The sequence below is a fragment of the Sebastes umbrosus genome, chromosome 6 (assembly GCF_015220745.1).
Source record: "Sebastes umbrosus isolate fSebUmb1 chromosome 6, fSebUmb1.pri, whole genome shotgun sequence".
NCBI lineage: Eukaryota > Metazoa > Chordata > Actinopteri > Perciformes > Sebastidae > Sebastes > Sebastes umbrosus.
This window is the reverse complement of record NC_051274.1, coordinates 1,619,323-1,641,218: the sequence shown is the minus strand read 5'-3', so window position 1 is coordinate 1,641,218 and position 21,896 is coordinate 1,619,323. Positions and strand designations below refer to the sequence as shown.

General features: G+C 40.6%; 1 long non-coding RNA gene across 1 annotated transcript; it reads left to right on the top strand.

The window, feature by feature from the left end:
* The first annotated feature begins 10,510 nt into the window (after window positions 1-10,510).
* On the top strand, window positions 10,511-15,041 carry LOC119489233. The gene is made up of 6 exons (XR_005207135.1): window positions 10,511-10,686; window positions 10,781-10,884; window positions 12,801-12,981; window positions 13,087-13,189; window positions 13,369-13,540; window positions 14,830-15,041. It is a non-coding gene; the product is annotated as an uncharacterized LOC119489233 (long non-coding RNA).
* Window positions 15,042-21,896: the final 6,855 nt, after the last annotated feature.

Sequence of the window (21,896 nt, the reverse complement as noted above, 5' to 3'; positions counted from 1 at the left end):
TGTACACAAGTCAATACATTCAATTTTGTGACTATTTCACAAACTGCTGTACGATTGGGTTGAGGTTTAGGACACTGAAGCAGAGAATGACGTGTGCGCCCCTTGTTGGGTGCCTTTTTGTGTATCTGCTCTTAAACTGGATTTTCATATATACACTGTACACTCTTGCTTCCAGTGGTTGTTTTTAGGCCATTGCAAAATATGACAGGTGCACTTTTAAGTAATGATGGACATTTTTATTTTGAAATTTGTTTCACTTCTGAATGGCAGAAAAAGTGGATAACTTGCATAAAATAATGAAAGTGTACCAGATTAAATATTGTCCATGTCGGGACGACCTGACTGCTCCACTTCCAATGTTGAAAAGACGCCCCCCTTGCCCTCGGTGTTTCTTAATTAAAAACAAAATTCATGTGCTATTTGTAATCTTGTGAGTTTTATTTTTTCCGCCTCAGTACAACTGTATTGCTCTGTATTTTGTATTTTTGCTTCAAATCACTTCATTGTTCCCAAATAATCCATTGCACAGGTAAGCGTTTAGGTGAGCCGGTCCCTGAAGAGAGGCCAATTACGCCGCTTATTAACAAAGTTAAGCCTCAGTGTTCCCTTGTAGAGGTAAGCCTACACCCAAATCAGGTTTCTAACATAAACCTGTCCCATCGGGTACAGTACTCTCATTTTATAGAATCTACTGTATTTATCTGTGAAATTTCCTTGGCAATGGATAAATATGTAAAGCATCATGCAAAGTGAATGTGCCAGCAAAAGTTGGAAGAACAAAAAAAGACGAGGTTAAGTACGTTGTTGACGCTGATAGTGTACAATGCATAGACTGTATAAGAAGTGGATGTAGTCACCATGACGTCACCCATTGATTTGTGGACTACATCTTGAAGCCTCGAGTTTGGCATTTTGGCCGCCGCCTTGGTTTTGAGCCGTCGCCATCTTGTTTTTTTTGCAACCAGTAGTGACACGAGAGGGTGGAGTTAAGTATACAACCAAACGCTGAATAAGACGTTTTTAAGCAACCAAAACTTTCATGAAGTGAAAACACACTGTGAAAGGGTTAAAGCTGCATTATCAGTATATTTTTAGCATCATCGGGCAAAAATCCCATAATAACCTTTTAGCATATTGTAATTCAAGTGTTCTGAGAGATAACTAGACTTCTGCTCCTCCTCATGGCTCTGTTTTCAGGCTTTAGAAAATCTAGCCCGTGGCGGGAGACTTTGACCAATCACAGGTCATTTCAGAGAGAGAGCGCTCCTATTGACTCTGCTTCACCAGATTTCACAATGGAGGCGGCGTCACAAACTTTCTCATTTACAGCTAAACTGTGCACTACAAGATGATTCTGAGAACATCTGAGGAGAGTATTAGGCATTAACGTAACAGAATATTGATTCATATTTGATCAGCGCTGCCTAGTTTGATCGGAGTTCGTGAGTGATTGACAGCCGGCTCTCATAGACGGCAGCTGGACAGCAGATCTCAGATCAGATCTTACTGCTTGTTTTCCTCCGGTATGTGAAATCTTGCAGATGCCGTTAGGAGCACCGGAGGACACCGGAGGACACCAGAGGACACCGACACAGAGGAACATGATTTTTTTCATGTTACCTGTTTCATGTACTACTGTCACGATATAGCGATTTTATAAAAATAATTAATAATAATAATTTTTAATCATATTTGCTCCAAACTCGCCTACTTCAGCTTTAAAGTTCTAAGACAAAAACACGGACAACTCCCAGACCAGACAACGCCGTGGTTGCGACCTGTCAATCACAAGATAGCCCCGCCCTAAAGCATCCCCTGCTTTATGGTCTATCTGACTCTAAATGGGACCATCATTTACTAAATAAACATCATGCTGTATTGAAGAAGACTTAAAACTAGCGATTGAGACCATAAACTCATGTTTACAATGTTTACTGAGGTCATAAATCAAGAGAGAAGTAGGCTCATTTTATCATAGACTTCTATACAACCAGAGGAGTCGCCCCCTGCTGGCTACTAGAAAGAATGACAGTTTAAGGCACTTAAGCAATAGCTTCATTTTTGTGATGATTCTGTTCGTTTTTGTTTTTGGTTGTTGGATTTTAGTGTTTGCTGCTCTCTCTCTCCCCTTCCCCTCTGTCTTTTCCTCATGGCAGGGGGTTTGGCTGGCTCCGCCTTCGGTCAAACTAAAACAAAACTTAACGACTTTTCCGACCCTGGAGCTGCCCACTGGTACAATGTTGAACAGTAGTGTACATTGTAAATATTGTGTACAAGTGATACACATTACTGTGAAATACAGTTGATAGATTTGTCTGCAGCTGTTCATAATGCAGTGTAAATAGAAATAAACATTCATCAACTACTGTTGACACGTTAACCTGAAGCAGTCGGTGACAACAGGGTGCAGTTATGTAACCAGATCAGAGGGACCCCTTCAGAGCCACGGGGGGGTTACCTGTACATAAACGTGACGACTAATCCTCTTTCATTGTCAGGATCTTTGCCATTGGACGACAAGACAGAGGTGGGTTTTGGGTGGCTCAGTTTTCATCTCACATTATGGTGGTTATGTAAGACAATGTAACTTCTTATAGTTTTTTTGGAAACATTTCTCAAATTTCTCATTTGCCCACCAGCAATAAATAAATCACTCTCCAAGGTTTTCACAACTCCAGCCAGCTCCTATTCATTCTGTTGTCTGTGGTTTTCCTCCACCTGCTCACCTACTTCCAATTTCCCTAATCAGCCTTGCAGTAGTATGCTCATCTCCACTTGTTCCCTGCCAGATTGGGCTTTCCAGCCTTTGTTCTGCCTGTCTGACTCCTGGATTGATGATTTGCTGCTCAGCCCCTTCTCAGATAAGTTTTCCTGATATATCTGCCAGCCTGGTTTTGACCCTTGCCAGTTTTTTTACTAGTAAACATGAACTTTTATCTTAAAGGCGCTAAATGTGAGATTGGGAGCATTTCTATTGCCTCTGTACAGCTCTAAACATGGCGACGGCTGAGCCGGCGGCTCGTAGCTAACGGTACTAACAGTGAAAACAACGGCAACAGTGCTGACAGAGCTAACAGTGTTATACGGAGGGTGGTTGCTACACACTAAACGGAGAGAGAGACTTCATTCTCTGCTCAGGTAGACATTACTCGTCTTCACATAGCAAATAGTTGTTTGCTGCTATATTAATGCTCAGAATATCATATAGAGCACCTTTAATCCGTGCTTCTTGGTTAAAGCTTGTTTGTTTTCTGAGCCATGACAAAGGTTTGCACAGTTAGTCAGACTTGTTTTTAGGGATTCCAGCCATAAAGGCTTATTATTTTCTTCAGAAATATTTGTGCAAAATCCTGTGAGATGGTACATTGTAGACACACAATATTTTCACCAATGTTGACCTGATGGGGGAGCTATAATAAAAGTCAACTTTGAAAAGTCTTATCTGCTACTGCTACTACGCCGTAAGTCTGATTCACACAAAACTTGGTAAAGACATCCATCTCTGTTCACGCAACAAATTGTTTTAGTAGATGCAGACAGTCCTCAATTATGTCAGGATGGCTTTTTATATGCCCCCCCGTCCTCCTTCCAAGAAATGTCAGTGTAACAGATTCATGTTATTCCGGGTCTGAAAAGTGAAGCCAGTGCTGGAGTACCTTAAACTTGCATTCTTTCTACCAGCCAGCAGGGGGCGACTCCTCTGGTTGTATAGAAGTCTGATTGTATAGAAGTCTCTGAGAAAATGAGCCTACAGCTCACTTGATCTTGGAAAACAATAATGAGTTTATGGTCTCAATCACTAGTTTTCTTCAATACATTCATTTAGTAAATGATGGTCCCATTTAAAGTCAAATAGACCATGAAGCAGGGGATGCTTTAGGGCGGGGCTACATTGATTGACAGATTGACAGGTCACTACCACGGCGTTGTCCGGTCTTGGAGTTGTCCATGTTTTCGTCTTACAACTTTAACCCTTTCACAGTGTGTTTTCACTTCATGAAAGTTAATAATAATCTTTTTGGTCGCAAGAAATGTCTTATTCAGCGTTCGGTTGTTCTTAGCTCCACCCTCTCATGTCACTTCTGGTTGCCAAAAACCAAGATGGCGACGGCCGAAATGCCAAACTCAAGGGATCAAAACTGCAGTCCACAGACCAATGGGTGACGTCACGATGACTACTTCCACTCCTTATATACAGTCTACGGTTATTCCCCTTTCTCTGTCTTTACTGTGAACTATTTATTAAAGCATAACAAAAACACAACCCTGACTTTTCAAGCGTTTCGAGACTGAAAGCACAATACAAATCCATAACACGACTCCGCTAAGGCCCATTAGTAGTGTTTATGAAACCTGGAACCAAGGTCACCTTATTGACGTCCTTTCTTCAACACAGCTTAATTATAAAGTCCCTTGTGTCGGGGATGCTGTGTCTTGTTCCAACAGTGATGTCAAAATTCATTCACAGTAGAAATAAGATCCCATCAGAAATACAGCATTTAGTACATAATTGTAAATAAACACAATTTGAACACAATGCTGATGCAACACTTGAATCATTCTTACCTAACATGATATCTCCGTCACAGTGAAGCCCTGTGGTCATTTCCTGTCAGACAGCCATCACTTTCTTGGCTCTGGGCGTGTGGTGTAACAGTGTCATGCAGATTGCAGTTATTCTACACTAATCCTGGTTACTTTATACTGTTCTCTCAGTGACATTTAACAGCAGGGCCTTGGGCCTGGCCAACACCCCAATTGTTATCTACAGAAACTCAATAGTCGCTTCCAGCAGGTGAGCTGTTTGGTCCTCACTGTGCAGGTAGACTATTACACTCTGACCTTCTCAAATAAAGGACAGTGCCATGCAGTGTTGGTGTCAGGAAACGGCAACGAGTTCAACAAATCATTCAGTTTATGTATTTGCTAACATCCCCTTTAGTTCAAAAGTTCTATATGGATTCTTTCAGCACATGCTGGACTGAATCTATTAGGTGGCCTTTGACCTTTTGTCATATTCATAATAATAGTTGTCAAGCTCACATAGGAAGTGTGTTATCACGTTGCTCTCTCTTTCTTTCTGAGCCTCAGGGACTGTGATTAAATCACCCAGCCCTCAAACCGTGAGGTCTTGACTTTCACCAGTGTGTATATCACATGTTCACTTAACACGGCAGAATATGTTGGTCAAACATTCGGTGACATGTCAGACACTACATGGAAAAAAAACAGTAGGATGACCCATTTTAAATTGACACAGGTAGAGGTGGATGTACAAAGAAATTAAAAACTACGTTTCCTATTATTCAACAGATGGTTTCAGAAGCACTAGAAGGTCTAGCTTCATATATACGGCAACTTAAAGGTCCCATATTGTAAAAAGGGAGATTTTATCTTTTACATTATAAAGCAGGTTTATGTGCCATAAAAATACTGGTAAACTATCAAAACGCTCAATATACGGAGAAATACACACAGCCTGTATTCAGAAATTGTGCGTTTGAAACAAGCCGTCAGGATTTCTGTCCATTTGTGATGTCAGAAGTATACAATATTTAGATCATTACATGGTTTTAAACGTAAACATTCTAAATGTGTCCCAGTTTATTTCCTGTTGCAGTGTATGTCAATTTCATCAGCTGACAGGAAGTAAACATAGACCCACACCGTTGCCTAGCAACGCAATTCCGTTGCAATTCCGTTGAAATACACTAAAACGGAGCGTTTCAGATAGAGTGTAAATAGAGGTATATTCAGGCAGATAGTATGAGGAAAATAAAAGTGTTTTTTTAACATTACAGCATGTTAACATGTTCTAGTAGAAACACAAAATATAAGTATGGACCTGAAAATGAGCACGATATGGGACCTTTAAAAGATAGGTTCACATTTTTTCAGGTCTGTCTAAAAAACAATACTTACATGCCCATATGTACATTGAAACAGTTTTTGGTCACTGCCACCATTCCTCCTTTCTATACTGGCCATTAAGAGATCCCTTCTAAACGCACTTCCAAAGTCCAAAGTCAAGTTGTGGAAAAATGTATTCCACAGTTTATCCACAGCGAACTCGAGGCTTCAGAAGTCTGAGTTAGTCCAATCAAGTGAGTATTCTACAAAGTTAAAGTCTGTTTGTTGTTTGGGGTTTTAATGGCCAGTATGTACTGTACATGAGGCATGAACTGTTTCAGTATACATATGGGCCTGAATATTGTTTTAAAAATTTTAAATTTGAACCTATCCTTTAACCCAGAAAACTGACCTACCATGATTTGGTCAAAGATGAAGAATGAATGTACATTAATTAATAAATAAAAAAATATAGAATATGCATAATAGTACATAATTAGCAAACAAATGTTGAGCATTGATATCAGAGGCAGATTAGTCTTGCTGTCAGGGTTCAACATTATGTTTTTTTTTCACTTGTCAGGAAAGTAGGTCAGAAATCTCCTTGCCCAAAGTCCATTTTTACTTGCCCCTATACAAAGTGTAATTTTCTTGCTAGTGACTGATCGGTACTTTGAGTGTGCAACTCTCAACAGAGATGAGAAGGAATGATGAAGATGGCTCACTCCTTAGATACTTCCATCATCAGCTACGGTTTCACCAAGTGAGTCGCTAGATTAACTAGCCCGATGTGGCATTTTACTTGCCCTGGGCAGTTGGGCAATCTTTATTGTTGACTGAAAATAGCTTTTGACATTTAAACAATGATAAACAGTCTATAGGACATGCTGCGGGTATAGGATTACTTTGAGTTACTTAAAAGCTTTAAAATGTCATACTACTTATACAGTTATTGTTAGCATATCAAAAGCATGATTTTTAGACATTCAAAACGTGACAGAAATAGGAGATGTTTCTAAGTATATAGTGTACATACTGTACATGGAATTTTGACTCCGGTTTTATGCAGCTCTCTCAATGTACTTACACAGAATACAAATAACGAATAAAAATAAAATGTCTGTATACAAGTGTTTTGGAGGTTGTACATCATTCAAATAATACAAAGGATAAATACTGGATGGATGTATTAAATAATATTAATAATAATATAAATAAATAATATTGAAATATTTCTGATGCATTTATGCATTTAAATACATCTCTGAAACTGAGGAGTCAGAGATACAATAGTACTATTTTTAAGAATAAAAACTCATGGCTTATTCTTTATTTACATTTGTTTTTTTGTTTTTTTGATATTTATACAGACTATATGTTACAGAACAAAAGAGCACTATACAACACTAATAATGGGAGGTTTAACTACAGTACAATACCACATAGTTAAATATGTTATTTATTATCTGTTTTGGTGAACACAGATGCTTATTATGATTCACAAGCTGGTCTTATTTATAGATCACCTCTCACAAGTCCTAATCTGAGAAGACAAGACAAATAATTCCATCGATCATAAAGAAAAAAATGGTGCTTGTTTTTCTGATTGTCAGTATTGTTACAGCTCAAGTTTTAGCAGAGAGGTGGGAGAAGGGAGGGACTGAGGAGGAAACATGAACTTCTCCATTACATGTTAGTGATGACTGAGGAGGCTGAGTCTCTGTGGGAGGAGCAGGGATACAGAGATACTCCCTGAGGAGGATGATACACCAGTGTTACACATGCCTCGTGCCTCTGAAGAACAGACTCCTCTTCACATGAGACCACTTTAATGACGAACTGAAGTACATGTGGATTTGTTATATTTTCTCACCCCAAGAAAGATTCCCAGATAGAAAGTCATGCTGGTCCTTCGGGTATTTTGTTTTTGTGCATTTTCAACTGATTTAAGTTGTGTATTTCATCATGGTGCATGCCAGTGATTTCTTTCTTTTCCTCTTATTTTAGAGCTTCGCAGTTTGGTGTCTTCTAGCATCAGGTAATATCATAAATGATTGCTTCATTTCTTATTATTTTATACACAATCATTTAGCAGATAAAATATGTATAACTGATCAAAGACATCTTCCTCCTCTAGACCTTCAGTTCTTTGCCACTGCATTGGAAAGTAAGATCTGCATTATTATTTATTTTTGTCTGAATCTATTGAGAAATGAAGCATTGATGCACAGCAGACTGTCGAGACCTAACTGTCCTCTTCTGCAGCCTGCAAGACAGCCTGGTTTGATGAACACAATGTCTCCATCGACGGGGACTCGGAGCTCTTACGTGACTTGAGAATGAAGCACTGGTCCAGGATCTGCTCCAGCCCAGTGGACATGGAGGCTCAGACGGTTTCTGGGATCAAGTCGCAGCACACCGGGACCACCTTCCACACGTAAATACTTCACTCTTACAGTACTGTTGTACAAAGTCTGAGTCAAGAACTGTTTCTTTTCCTCTGTTCATGAATAACAGCTTTTTTTTTTTTTTTTTACAGTTTTATGGTATTTTTTTAATGTAAATGAAAAACCACATTTGTCTTTCAGATATTAACACTTGTATGTTCCTAATACACAATGTGAGTGCTTGTAGTCCCAACATCTAATATTAGACATTGGCAAATATTAATAGGATCCTCTATGTCAGGAGTTCTCAAACTTTTTGGGGCCAGAGACCCCTTACAGGACTTCCTCTTAACTAACACTGATTAAGCATAATGCTTACTATCAATTGTACTCTTTGATGCCATTATAACTATTTATATTCTAAAACCCTTTCAAACCTAAATACTTCAGACCTGTTTCATAGTGATAAACAGAAACACATTTCAATAGGAATCATGTTTATACCACCTATATACTTTTCTATGTTTAAGTTATTTTTTAACAGAGTATTTATTCAACATGTATTTGGACTCAACTTGAAATTATGCATAGTCTACATTTCAAGGAATTTATCTTAAAAGCTTTCAGAAAATAAACAGTAGCAAGACTGTCTTAATAAATCCAGATATTTAAACCTACAAGTCTAAAGCTGACTTTTAAGTGCTTCAACTTAGAAATAATGAACAAATTGCTGTGTGTCACGATCATATCAGTTTCAGCAGCTAACGTGAGTGGGAGTAATGGACACAATGTGATGGTTTCATTGGTGTAAATGGTCCCCATCTGTAGATATACACTTTTTAATGACAGCATGATTTTAGAATTGATATCAAATTATTTTGCAGACCCCCTGACAGAGTGCCACGGACCCCACTTTGAGAATCACTGGGTTATGTGACTCAACAAGACGAAGGAGACATTTAGCATGGCCCAGAAATAAGGCAGTAATTTGATACCTTACCAGAGGAGATGTGTGGTCAAATGATTGGTCGCATATCTGTCAATGGATATACATTTATTTCATAAAGGTGTCAGATGTCTAGAGTTGGTGACTCAGAGGATCAAAACACACTAACTAACATCTGTTATCACTATTTAAAATGATGAAACAGTACTAGACTCAGACTTTTGGACACCACTGCAGATATCTTTCCTTGATGTTGAACTTAAACCAAGTGTAACATTAGGATGGGACGCATGTGTTTTTCAGCTACAGTGCATCAGAGGGCCTTTTATGCCTGAACTCAGAACAGAAAGGGAGACAGTGCGACAATTTCAAGGTCATGTTCACTTGCACAGGACAGTTCTGCTCAGGTACGTGGCACAGCTAAAACATACAACCTTAAATTAAAGTAGCAGTGTGTAGGATTTGTCAGCATCAAGTGGTTGCAGATTGCAACCAACTGAGTACCCCTCCGCTCACTTCTCCCTTTCCCAGACTGCGACAAAGTGAGCCGCCGAGTGCAAAACTGTGGCAACGCCGTTCGCCTCGCTCAGAGGCCATCCATACCATAATAACACTACTTTAAGAGCAACGGAGAACTACGGTGGCCTTCAGGTAGCAACGCTAAAGGCTCTCTCTAGAGCCAGTGTTTCGTTTGTCCGTTATGGACTACTGTAGAAACATGGCGGAGCAACATAGAGGACTCCGTGAAGAGGACCTACTCCCTATGTAGATATGAAGGACTCATTCTAAGCTAACACAACGATTGAGTGATTATATACTATCGAAAACTATATTATATTCCATTAATTCCAACCTGAAGCTAAGAATCATTGTGTTTCTGTTAGATTAGAATGAGTCCTTCATATCTACATGGGGAGCAGGTCCTCTTCATGGAGTCCGCCATGTTGCTTCACCATGTTTCTACAAACCAAAACTCTGGCTTAAGGCCACCGTAGTTCTCTGACACACTTGTGAAACTGCGATGATTTGAGTCGCAGAGTGTTAAACCGTGGCACCGCCAGCCGCTGTCTGACTTCCATTGCTCCTAAAGTAGTGTTATTATGGTATGGATGGCCTTTGAGCGAGGCGAACGGCGTTGCCACAGTTTTGCACTCGGCGGCTCACGTTACCGCAGTCTGGGAAAGGTAAGAGTGAGCGGAGGGGTACTCAGTTGGTTGCAATCTGCAACCACACCACTAGATGGGGCCCAAATCACTGCACTTTTAAATTTAACAACAAACATTCAGGGTTGAGCTCTAAAATCTGTTTCTCTGATTCCTCATTGTTCACAGAGTGTAGGACACGCTGGTTTGATCATGATGACCCAACAAGAAACGGAGACTACGAAGTCCTCAGTGACCTCCTAAAAATATACCCGAGAGAAATCTGCCCTCGGCCAATAGCCATTGAGGTCCAGACCATCTCTGGGGAACCTGCTGCCAACACCTCCGATACTTTTTTAAAGTGAGATTAATGACATAAGACAAAATTTAAAACAATTGAATTACCTGAAGAGAGACGGGCTACACCCATCGCCCTGCTTTCCTCTTTGTTGCAGTTATGACGCCACCTATGGGTTTGCCTGTGTAAATGCAGATCAGAGGAGTGGGAGTTGTGATGATTACAGAGTCAGATTTACATGTCCAAAAGAGTTCTGTCAAGGTACGTATCATCTTTTACTTTGGACTGAGCATACTGAAGTGAATGTAATTAGTTGTCTGATTGACTAGTCAATTATTTTCATAAACTATTTTCCAAATATTCATATGCAGGTCAGATTGAGTGGAAACTCTAAAGTGCTCAGATGTGAATGTGAGCATCCTGTAATAGACAACCTGACCAGAGTGTATCACATTTTTTGCCCAGTACATGCTGGGATAGGCTTCTGTGTAGTGTGTGTATAGAAAATGGATGGATGCATATTTTCTATATTTGCTGGCTGTATATTTTTTTTTTTCCTGTGTAACAATGTTTAACCCTCTGAGACCAGCAGGTTCAGTTTTAGAGCTGGAGTGAAGGTACAGATATCACATGAAACCAGAAAACCTGAGGCATCCATCGGTACCAACCATGTCATGACACGCTAAATAACGCTCCAAAGTTGCGCAAAATTTTGGCAAAGAAAAATTGGCCTGGCCATATTCGAACGAGACCCTTGACCTTTGACCTCCAGATATGTGAATGAAAATGTGTTCTCTGGGTACCCACGAGTCTCCCCTTTACAGACATGCCCACTTTATGATAATCACATGCAGGTTTTTGAATGCAGTATAAATGATGTTTGAATATTTCTGCATACTGGGGTCCCTAAACAGTCTTGAATTACATGAATTGGGTCTCACTGTAAAGCTGAGACTTTTGTGGATCCAATGAGCCTAACTGTATTCAGGTGTGATGATGTTAGTCCCCATAGTAGACATTTCATATAGTGAGACCATTTTTTAAAACTTGACCTCACTGTATAAAATGACCTGTGGTGACCTCTAGGATAATCACAGCCTCATGAAACTTTACAGCCACAAACTACAGACCTAGAGCATTCAGAGGATGGATGGATCAGACTAGAGACCTAGAGCATTCAGAGGATGGATGGATCAAACTAGAGACCTAGAGCATTCAGAGGATGGATGGATCAAACTAGAGACCTAGAGCATTCAGAGGATGGATGGATCAAACTAGAGACCTAGAGCATTCAGAGGATGGATGGATCAGACTAGAGACCTAGAGCATTCAGAGGATGGATGGATCAGACTAGAGACCTAGAGCATTTAGAGGATGGGATGGATCAAACTAGAGACCTAGAGCATTCAGAGGATGGATGGATCAAACTAGAGACCTAGAACATTCAGAGGATGGATGGATTCAGACTAGAGACCTAGAGCATTCAGAGGATGGATGAATCAAACTAGAGACCTAGAGCATTCAGAGGGTGGATGGCTTTCCTAGCTAGATTGACAATAAGGGGGTTTCTGAGCAGTTTACACAACAGAAGTGCTCGCCATCCAATCGCCAAAAAATGCAATTGTTGCAGAAATCTCTAAATGTCAAAAGTTTTTGATCCCAAATCACAGCGTGGCTTTTTCTATGGTGTTCCTCAAGGTCTTGGTGTCTTAATGTGGTATTTTGGAGGGATTATTGATCATTTAAATCAATTTTTGAGTGGTAAAAAAAGTTAAATTTAGCACCAAATGTGTGTAACAAATGGTATCAACCCAAAAATTGGGATTGAGACATAATAGAGCATGGGGATGGCCATCATATTGATCTCGGCAATTATACACGTTTACAATTTGGTTTAAATAATCTGATTTATGACTACAACAACTTGACATACAGTGCTGAGCTGCATCTCAAATTAATCTTCAGGTTCCAGCTTTCAGATGATGTACACCACTTCTATATGACATCTACTGTTGACCTGCTATCTCCCCCTAAAGACCCCCTGTACTTCCCTAAAAAGACAAAAACAGGTCTATTGTGAATCTCAGAGGGTTAAACAGATTTGAAAAAAATAACCATCCAAATGAAATATAAATACGGGGTCTGAAATCCAGTTTAAATTTGTAATTTCCACTCAGTGTCGAAGCAGTGTCGAACACAGTGGCTGAACAGTGATGACCCGTCAGAGGAGGGCGATGTGGAGTCCATTCTTAAGCTACTGAAAACTTTCCCTGGTCAAGTCTGTAGAAACCCAATCAGCATAGAGGCCAAGACAACAGATGGAATATCTGCTGAGAACACTGGAGACAACTACCTCTCGTAAGCACGTCTTTAATTAGTCATAACGGTTTGATGTGGCTTATATTCAGTGCATCATCAGCCTTTCATAATGACTTCTTTATTCTATTCTTTATTATATTCCAGCTACAATGTTGCTTTTGGATTTGCATGCATCAATGAAAAACAGAGAAATAACGATGTGAGGATTATCAAGTGATACTGACATGTCCCTCCGATTTCTGTCAGGGTAAGTTGTCATGCAGGTAGGATTATGATTTATGATTTTATCCTATAAAGAAAAATGTGGATCACACCTTAATATAAATAAGTGAGCCTTATAGGTGTATAAAATGATGAAAAACAAACCAATTTAAAATCTCTGAATCTGATGTCAATGTTTTCATAATGTTTGTCTCTGTCTGGCAGGTTGCAGGACGCGCTGGTTCAACAAGGACGATCCAACAAAGCGAGGGGACTATGAGACTGTCCTCCAGCTGCAGATGCTGTACCCCAGTCAGGTTTGCTCCCAGCCTGTGGCCATCGAAGCCATGACAGTGTCTGGTGTCCCTGCGCACAAGACTGGTGACGTCTTTCAAATGTGAGTTGTAGAACGAACAAAAACACTACCAGTTGTTGATGAATGAATAAAAAACTTATCATGAAAGATATCAAAAAAGATAGTTTATGTAAAGGTGAAGATGATACTGAATCTGCTAAAAGCAATGACGTATAAATTCTAGTCATTCTGTAGACATTAATTACATCAAACTGAATAGCAACTGAAAGAAGCACTGCATCACATTGTTATGAGTTCCAGTGATAAAGGAATAGTTTGACTTTTTGGGAAAGACACTATTCCCTTTCTTGACAACAGTTAGGTGAGAATATTGATGCCACTCTCATGTCTGTAAGGTAAATATGAAGCTACAGTTGACAGTCAGTTAGCTTAGCTTAGCATAAAGACTGGAAGCGGGGGTAAACAGTTAGCTTGGCTTTGGCAGATTTTATTTCTTGGCCAGCAGTTTCCACTGGTTGCCTGACAACCTCACAATGATAACAGGAAATGACCAAGATTTAGTCAGGCACATAACCCCCTGTAAATCACGTCACATTGTTTTTACGTTTCTTTGTGCGGATGAAACGGACGAGATATAACATGCTAATTAGTGAGCTTTAGAGGTGCTGATATTGTTACCTTTAGACCAGTGAAGTCCCCCTACTTGCATCTCAGAGAAGCTGAGCCTCTCCCCCCTAAAAAAATTACAAATCCTCGAACATAATCCTCAGTTTGAATAAAGTGATTCAGTGTCTTATGTGAGTTAGTCTTTTTTATTAAATCAACTTTCTTTAATGAATAGCATGGTCAGTTTTGCCAACATAAATAAAGTGATGACGTCTTGACGGATTTGCCTAATGAATGCAGATACATAATATGATCTTTTTGTAACAACTTAATTAATTTGCTATTATAGTGTTGAAAATAGAAATACATTTTTTGATATTGGGGTTAAATAAATGTAATTTATGGTGTTTTTAGATGTGTGTCAAGTGGGAGAACAAAATGTTTGACTGCAGTGAAAATGTTGTTTTTGAAAGGCTAATCTCCAACAAACATGGACTGAAACAGAATATTTTTAGCAAAAAAAAAATCTTTTTAAATAGTTTTATAGAATTTTGTATAAATTGTCCAGTAAATGTGTTATTATGATTTTAATTACACATGAGCTAATTTTGACAAACTCAGAGCATCCTGACGCACCCCCTGTGATCTTTGGTGCCCCCCTAGGGGGGTCCGGACCACAGGTTGGGAACCACTGCGATTCATGTGTAAAATTGGTGCCCCTTTAATTTTGTTAATTTTTTGTTTGCTTATTGTATATTTTGCAGATATGATGCAGCTCGTGGCTTTGCCTGTGTGAATGCTGAGCAGCCAGGTGGAAGACGCTGTCAAGACTACAAGGTCCGCTTTACATGCCCACTGGCTTTCTGCTCAGTGTGACCTCAGTGGTTCACATCTTTTTTAGGGGACTTACTGTTGGTGCAGAATTTGTAGTGACTGCTAGCCAATATGTTATGTCATCGACCCATATCATATTAAATATTTGTTGCTGCATAGTGTGTGGTGTCTTAGTATTCATCATTTAGTAAGACAATTAAGTCTCATTTCAAAATACCTATTGTCTCCTCAGGACTTGAAGAAAAGAGCAAACGCATACATTTTCTTGTAGCAGAGTATTCTGCTGCTATGTTTTTACAATGTATGTTGTCATAAAAAGAAAAGAATGCCATATTATTTGCCCCGTAGGTGTGGTCACGCCTGGTTCAGCCTTCACACATCTTTGGATGAGAAGGCCACATTCATACAGACTCAGTTGTGAGTTCATGCAATCATTTGGTAACATTCTTCACCTCAGCAAAAGAATATTGCAATATACTGCCATAAGTCAGTAGGTATAATACTAAGGGAACAAATCGTGGTGGTACGTTATACACCATGAATAATTCAAATTGGTAATACTCAGTATAAACATAAACAAGTATTTGTGGCCTTAAAGGCCTTTAATGTTCTGCTCCACTGTTTGGTAGAGCACATTGTGAGTCACTATAACTTATTGAAAATTGTGTTGAACTCAACGCCATCTCTACCGCTCAGTGTTATGCTAAAACAATCCACTAGATGCCGTTGTGTCTTTAAATAGCATGTCTTTTCAGTTCCCCTTCGTACAGGAAGTTAGTAACAAAAAAGACATGAGGACTCTGTTTGGTCTAATTTTCCAAGGTAAGCATATTTCTTTAAACATATCATAATTTCAGAGGCCTTACTGAACAGAATTATGTAACTTGATACAAAAAAAGACTAATAAGGGTCAAATAATTTCCTAAAAACATCCTCTACCAAAAGGTTCAGTTGTGCTTTTATGGTTAAGGTAGTAAAGCTAATAATGTAATTCAAACTGACTATTTGCTACAAAACTTTTTTTCTGATCATTCATTGTTGATATGATACATTTAATGCTATTTTTTCCATTATATAGGCTATATGCTAAAATGAGTTCATAGCTATGATTTTTTTACTGTCTAAAAACAGCTACATTTAGTGGCAGGCTAAAGGTACTGATGCTAAGATAATCAATTTATAATTTTATGAAATAAAAAAAAACTTATGAACATTCACTGTTGTTAATATCATATATTTAATGCTATTCTATTATATATTTAAGAAAAAAATTGTGTCAGTGAGATTTTTCAGCGTTTCTTAGATGTTTTCAAAGTAGGCTACTAATATCTAGAAAAAATACATGGAGATATTACTAGTACTGGTAATACTACTAATTCCATGGTAACAAATTGACATACTGTTATGTTAGTAATATGTTACTATTAGTAGCATAATAACATGGTTTGTATTTTTCTTTTACCATGAATCAACATCTCAACAGTTTGGTTGAGGCTTATGTTTAAAAAAAACAACACTGGTTGTTGTTGTTATTGCCCCAAGGAAATAAAAGGTATCAGGTAATGACACATTTCTATAATCTCTCACAAGGGGTTGGTCTGTTAATAATATATGATGATTAGTTACTCAATTAAGAGTTAATGAGTGAACTATAATATGAAGGGTTGCCATTCAACTGCCTGATCCCCAGAACTGGCACTTTTAAGTAAAATATAATAGTTTAATAATAATAGTTAATAGTCTCAAAGACAGGTGTCAAAACAGGTTTCAAACCCCAGTGGAGACACATCCCAATCCCAATTTTTAAGTTTTATTTAGTGTACACTGCACATTGTTCATACAGTTGGTTTATTGTTGATATTCACTCATGCTAATATGTACTGTGAATTCATATTACAGATTCGCAAACCACACCCAATAGAATGTACAGGGATAAATATATATTATTTATAATTAATTGTAATTTGATTATATTCTATATCTCTTTATTGAAATGTAAATAGCTTATATTGTTCAGTCAGGTTATCCCTGTCATGAACTGTGTTCCTTGTTTTTCGTTTAGTCTTTTAACCCCAAAGCAGAGACTGACAGAGGTCAGTAAAAATAAAACAAAGTTAATTTTCCAACTAAGAGGAAAAACGCAAGCAGGAGGTCAGGGAGCTGGCTGGCTCATGGCGAGAAGAGAATGGAACACGAGGACTGAGCACATGGGATATCTCAGCCACTGGAGACGCAGAAGCAGGAGCAGCAGCGAGGCACATACCATAATCTGTGCACAGGAAAAACACAGGTTAGTAAGGAGGTCACAAGCAAACACTAGAAAAATAGCAATCTTCAAAAAACACTAGGTCAGAAGGTACGCGATGGACTACTGAACGAGACGGAATTATCTGGCACCGTAGTGGAGTGGAGACCAGGGTTGCGTTCGAAAAGTCAAATCTCCTAACCACTTTTCCTTGACCTCGATGGAAAATGTCATGAGGCTAAGGAAAGATGAGAAGGAGAATTCAGAAGGAGTTAGGATAAGACAGCGGTGGTGTTCAGAGAATCCGACTGGACTTACACTAGGCTCCGTAATTATGATGCGACAGCGGCGGATGTTAGTGACGTGAGTCTGCTGTGGTGAAACTACAATGTTCTGAAGATGGACTACAAAAGACGCCACTACCCCCCGTGAGTTCTTAAACAGCTCTTTCAATGACAGGCTCCTTCACCCGTGGTGTGTGAAAGACAGATACCACAGGTCCTCCTGCTGCTGGAACACTTTACATCAACATATGATAAAGGATCATCTGACCTAACGTGGACAACCGGTGACAAATATCACTTCATTACCAAGGTTGGAACTGAAATAAACAAAGGAATATATGATAAATATTGAGTTAATTGTTGGAGTTATGGAGGTGTTGGACCATATACTGTAAGTGTAGGCTGTACTTCTTCCAACTTCTTTTGGGACATGTAATATTTATTTATGTTGATTATTTGTTAATTGATTGTTTACTGTTCATTTTATTAGTTATTCTTGTTTTGTGTTTTACTGAGGTATTTGTTACATGTTCCAAATAAATAATTAATTAAAAATAAAGTGAAAAGAAATGGTTGTCACTGTCCTCTCATATTAAATATGAATCCCAATTAGTGTATGAGCGTATGAAAATAATATGCAAGATAAGCATATTGTTTGTTATTATGAACGGCCGAATGGTGCGTCGCTTTAAATGCTGCGGCCGCAAGGAATTGTGGGTTGTTATTCTCTTTTTTCCTTTGGTAAAGGATGGTCCAGTGTATCCTCTGCTAAAGGAGATAATAAAGGAAGCATTGAGGCTCCTTTCCTTAACATTTGAGGAATTCGAACAGCTCTTATCATGGCTGCTACTGAGGTACTTCCAAGTCATTTCACTCCGTTAGGAACCTTCCTAAGCAAAAAGGACTATTCGAACGCATCCCAGGCTTTTATGGGGTGGTTGATGAGGTGAGTGGAACCTGGTGTGCCTCGTCTGCTACCGAAGGCGGAGCCAGCCACACCCCCCAACACACACATACCCTGCCATGAGGAAAAGACAAAGGGGAAGGGGAGAGAGAGAGAAAGCAAACACAAAAATCCAACAACTAAAAACAAAAACTAACAGAATCATCACAGTACCCCACCCCCCCCACCCCTCAAGGGACGCCTGGCGGCCTACCCGGGAGAAATCCAGGAACGCTCCTCCGGCCCATACCCCTCCCAATCCAACAAGTACTGGAATCTCCAACCTCGCCTCCTTACATCCAACAACTGTCGGACGGTGAATGCAAGGTGACTGTTAGTGATCCGGGAGGCTGGAGGGGGTCGGCTGGAGGGCACAGAGGGCTGGTGGAAACTGGCTTAAGCAGTGACACATGAAACGACGTGTGGACATTCAATGAGGAAGGCAGTTTAAGTCTAACCACACTGGGATTAGTAATGTGTTCAATCTCAAAGGTGCCAATGTACCTGGGTGCAAGTTTCCGGGACTCCACTTGGAGAGGGAGGTCAAGGGAGGAGAGCCAGACCTGCAGGCCAGGCTGGTAATCCGGGGCTGGAGTGCGGTGGCGGTCCGCCAATTTCTGATTCCAAGTAGCGGTGCTGTTGAGAGCTGCCCGTGCTTCGCGCCAGACTTGACGGGCATGCCGAAGATGCCCCTGCAATGAGGGAGCTGCCGCGTCCGTCTCCTGGGTTGGGAAGAGTGGGGGTTGGAAACCATTTGAAGCCATGAATGGAGACTATCGGCGGAGGAAACCAGGGAGTTGTGGGCATATTCAACACAGGGGAGCTGGGTGGACCAGGAGGCCGGATGACGAGAGGTGACACAACGAAGAGCCGCCTCTAGGTCTTGATTTGCCCGCTCCGTCTGGCCGTTGGTTTGTGGGTGGTACCCTGATGACAGGCTGGCCAATGCCCCCATTAACCGGCAAAAAGCTTTCCAGACCTGGGAGGAGAATTGCGGACCCCTGTCCGACACAATGTCCTGAGGAATGCCATGGAGTCTAAAAACATGTTGGATGAGCAAATCTGCAGTCTCTAAAACACAAGGTAGTTTAGGCAGGGGAATGAAGTGCACCACCTGGGAAAAACAATCAACTATGGTCAAAATAGTTGTGTTACCTTCTGATAGAGGCAAGCTAGTGACGAAAATCCACGGCGATGTGGGACCAAGGCCGGTGAGGAATGGGAAGGGGGCGAAGAAGACCAGCGGGAGCACGGTGAGATGCCTTACTGCGGGCGCAGAAGGAGCAGGCGGAGACATACTCCTTGGTGTCACCAGACATGGAGGACCACCAGAAGTGTTGCTGAATGAGGGCAGGGTCCGATGAAACTCTGGATGACATGCCACCTTGAAAGCATGTCTCCACTGGACCACTGGAGATCTGGCAGGCGGAGGCACGAACAGCTGGTTCGGTGGACAACCCTCGGGAGCCGGATGATCCTCTAGGGCCTCCTGGACCACCCCTTCAATCTCCCACCTGGCTGCTCCCATCACGCAAGAAGATGGCAGAATGGTTTCCTCAGACGTCTCCTCAACTGGAGGGGCGAACTGTCGTGACAGTGCATCGGGCTTTACATTCCTGGAGCCTGGCCGGTAGGTGAGAGTTAAGTTGAACCTGCCCAGGAACAGAGCCCACCGAGCCTGGCGCGAGTTAAGCCTGCGGGCGGAATGAAGGTAAGATATGTTTTTATGATCAGTCCATACCACAAATGGGTGAGCAGCACCCTCCAGCTAGTGTCTCCATTCTTGTAGGGCTAATACCACCGTCAGCAGCTCTCAGTTCCCCACATCATAGTTCTTTTCCGCCGGGGTGAGCCGGCGGGAGAAGAAAGCGCAGGGATGCAACTTCTGGTCGGAGGTGGAACGCTGGGAGAAGACCGCCCCCACCCCAGAGTCTGAAGCTTCCACCTCCACTACAAACTGAGCTGTAGGATCAGGGTGAGACAACACAGGAGCAAGGGAAAACAAATACTTCAACTTCTGAAAAGCAGTCTCAGCTGCAGGGTACCACTCAAAAGGAGCTTTTACTGATGTTAGCTTGGTTAGTGGTGTAGCAACTCTACTATAGTCATGGATAAACCTGCGGTAAAAATTGGCAAACCCCAGAAGCCTTTGAAGTTGCTTTCTTGTTGTAGGAGAGGGCCATTCGGCCACTGACTGAACCTTGGCAGGGTCAGTTTTGGTCTGCCCTTTCTCCACCACAAAACCCAGGAAACTGACAGAGGAAACGTGAAACTCACGCTTCTCAGCTTTAACATACAGTCTGTTTTCTAGTAGTCGTTGTAGCACTAATTTAACATGCTGGACATGTTCTTGGGGTGTACGGGAAAAGATAAAAATATCATCTATGTAGACGAACACAAAACAGTTAAGCATATCACGCAGGACATCAATAATGAGAGCCTGAAACACAGCAGGAGCATTGGTTAGTCCGAAAGGCATGACTAGGTACTCAAAGTGTCCCAGAGGAGTGTTAAAAGCTGTTTTCCACTCATCCCCCTCCGTTATTCTCACCAGGTGGTACGCGTTGCGGAGATCCAGCTTGGAAAAAGATGGCGGCTTGGTGGAGGGGGCCGAAGGCAGAGTTAATGAGAGGAAGGGGATACTTGTTCTTAACCGTAATGTCATTCAGACCCATGTAGTCAATACAGGGGCGGAGAGTTTTATCCTTCTTCTCAACAAAAAAAAATTGGAAGAGGGACGAATGAGTCTGATGAGCCGGCGCTTTTGGGAGAGTGGGACAGATGATGTAAGTAAGTAAGTAAGTAAGACTTTATTTATATAGCACATTTCATACAGGAGTTGCAGTTCAAAGTGCTTTACATAAAATAAATTAAAAACAAGCAGCAAGAGCAGTGCATGGAGTCAACAAAATCATGATAAAAATAATAAAACATTTTAGAACAGTAGAAATAGTAAAATATAAATAGTGCAGGATAAAATTTGTAGTGCAAGTTACGGAGAAAATGCGCTGGTAAAAAGATAGGTTTTAAGATGTCTTTTGAAAATGTCTAGCGTGTTTGCTTCCCTAATATTTATGGGTAGTGCGTTCCATAATTTTGGGGCATAGTTGACAAAGGCCGCATCACCAATCTTCTTACGACTGCTTCTGGTGACCTCTAATAGACCTGCATCTGATGATCGCAGTGTTCTCGCTGGTGTGTAGTTTGTAAGGGAATTAGCAATGTAGCTAGGTCCTTGTCCATTTAGTGCTTTGTATGTGAGGAGGAGGACCTTAAAATCGATTCTGAAAGTAACAGGCAGCCAGTGTAAAGTAGCTAGGACAGGACTGATGTGTTCTCTCCTCTTAGTTTTTGTTAATAATCTAGCTGCAGAGTTTTGAATGAGCTGGAGTCTTCCAGTGGTTTTCTTGGGAAGACCAGCGAAGAGTGCATTACAGTAGTCCAACCGGCTGGATATGAAAGCATGAATTAGCTTCTCAGCATCATTTTGTTTTATGAATGATCGTACCTTCGCTATGTTCCTGA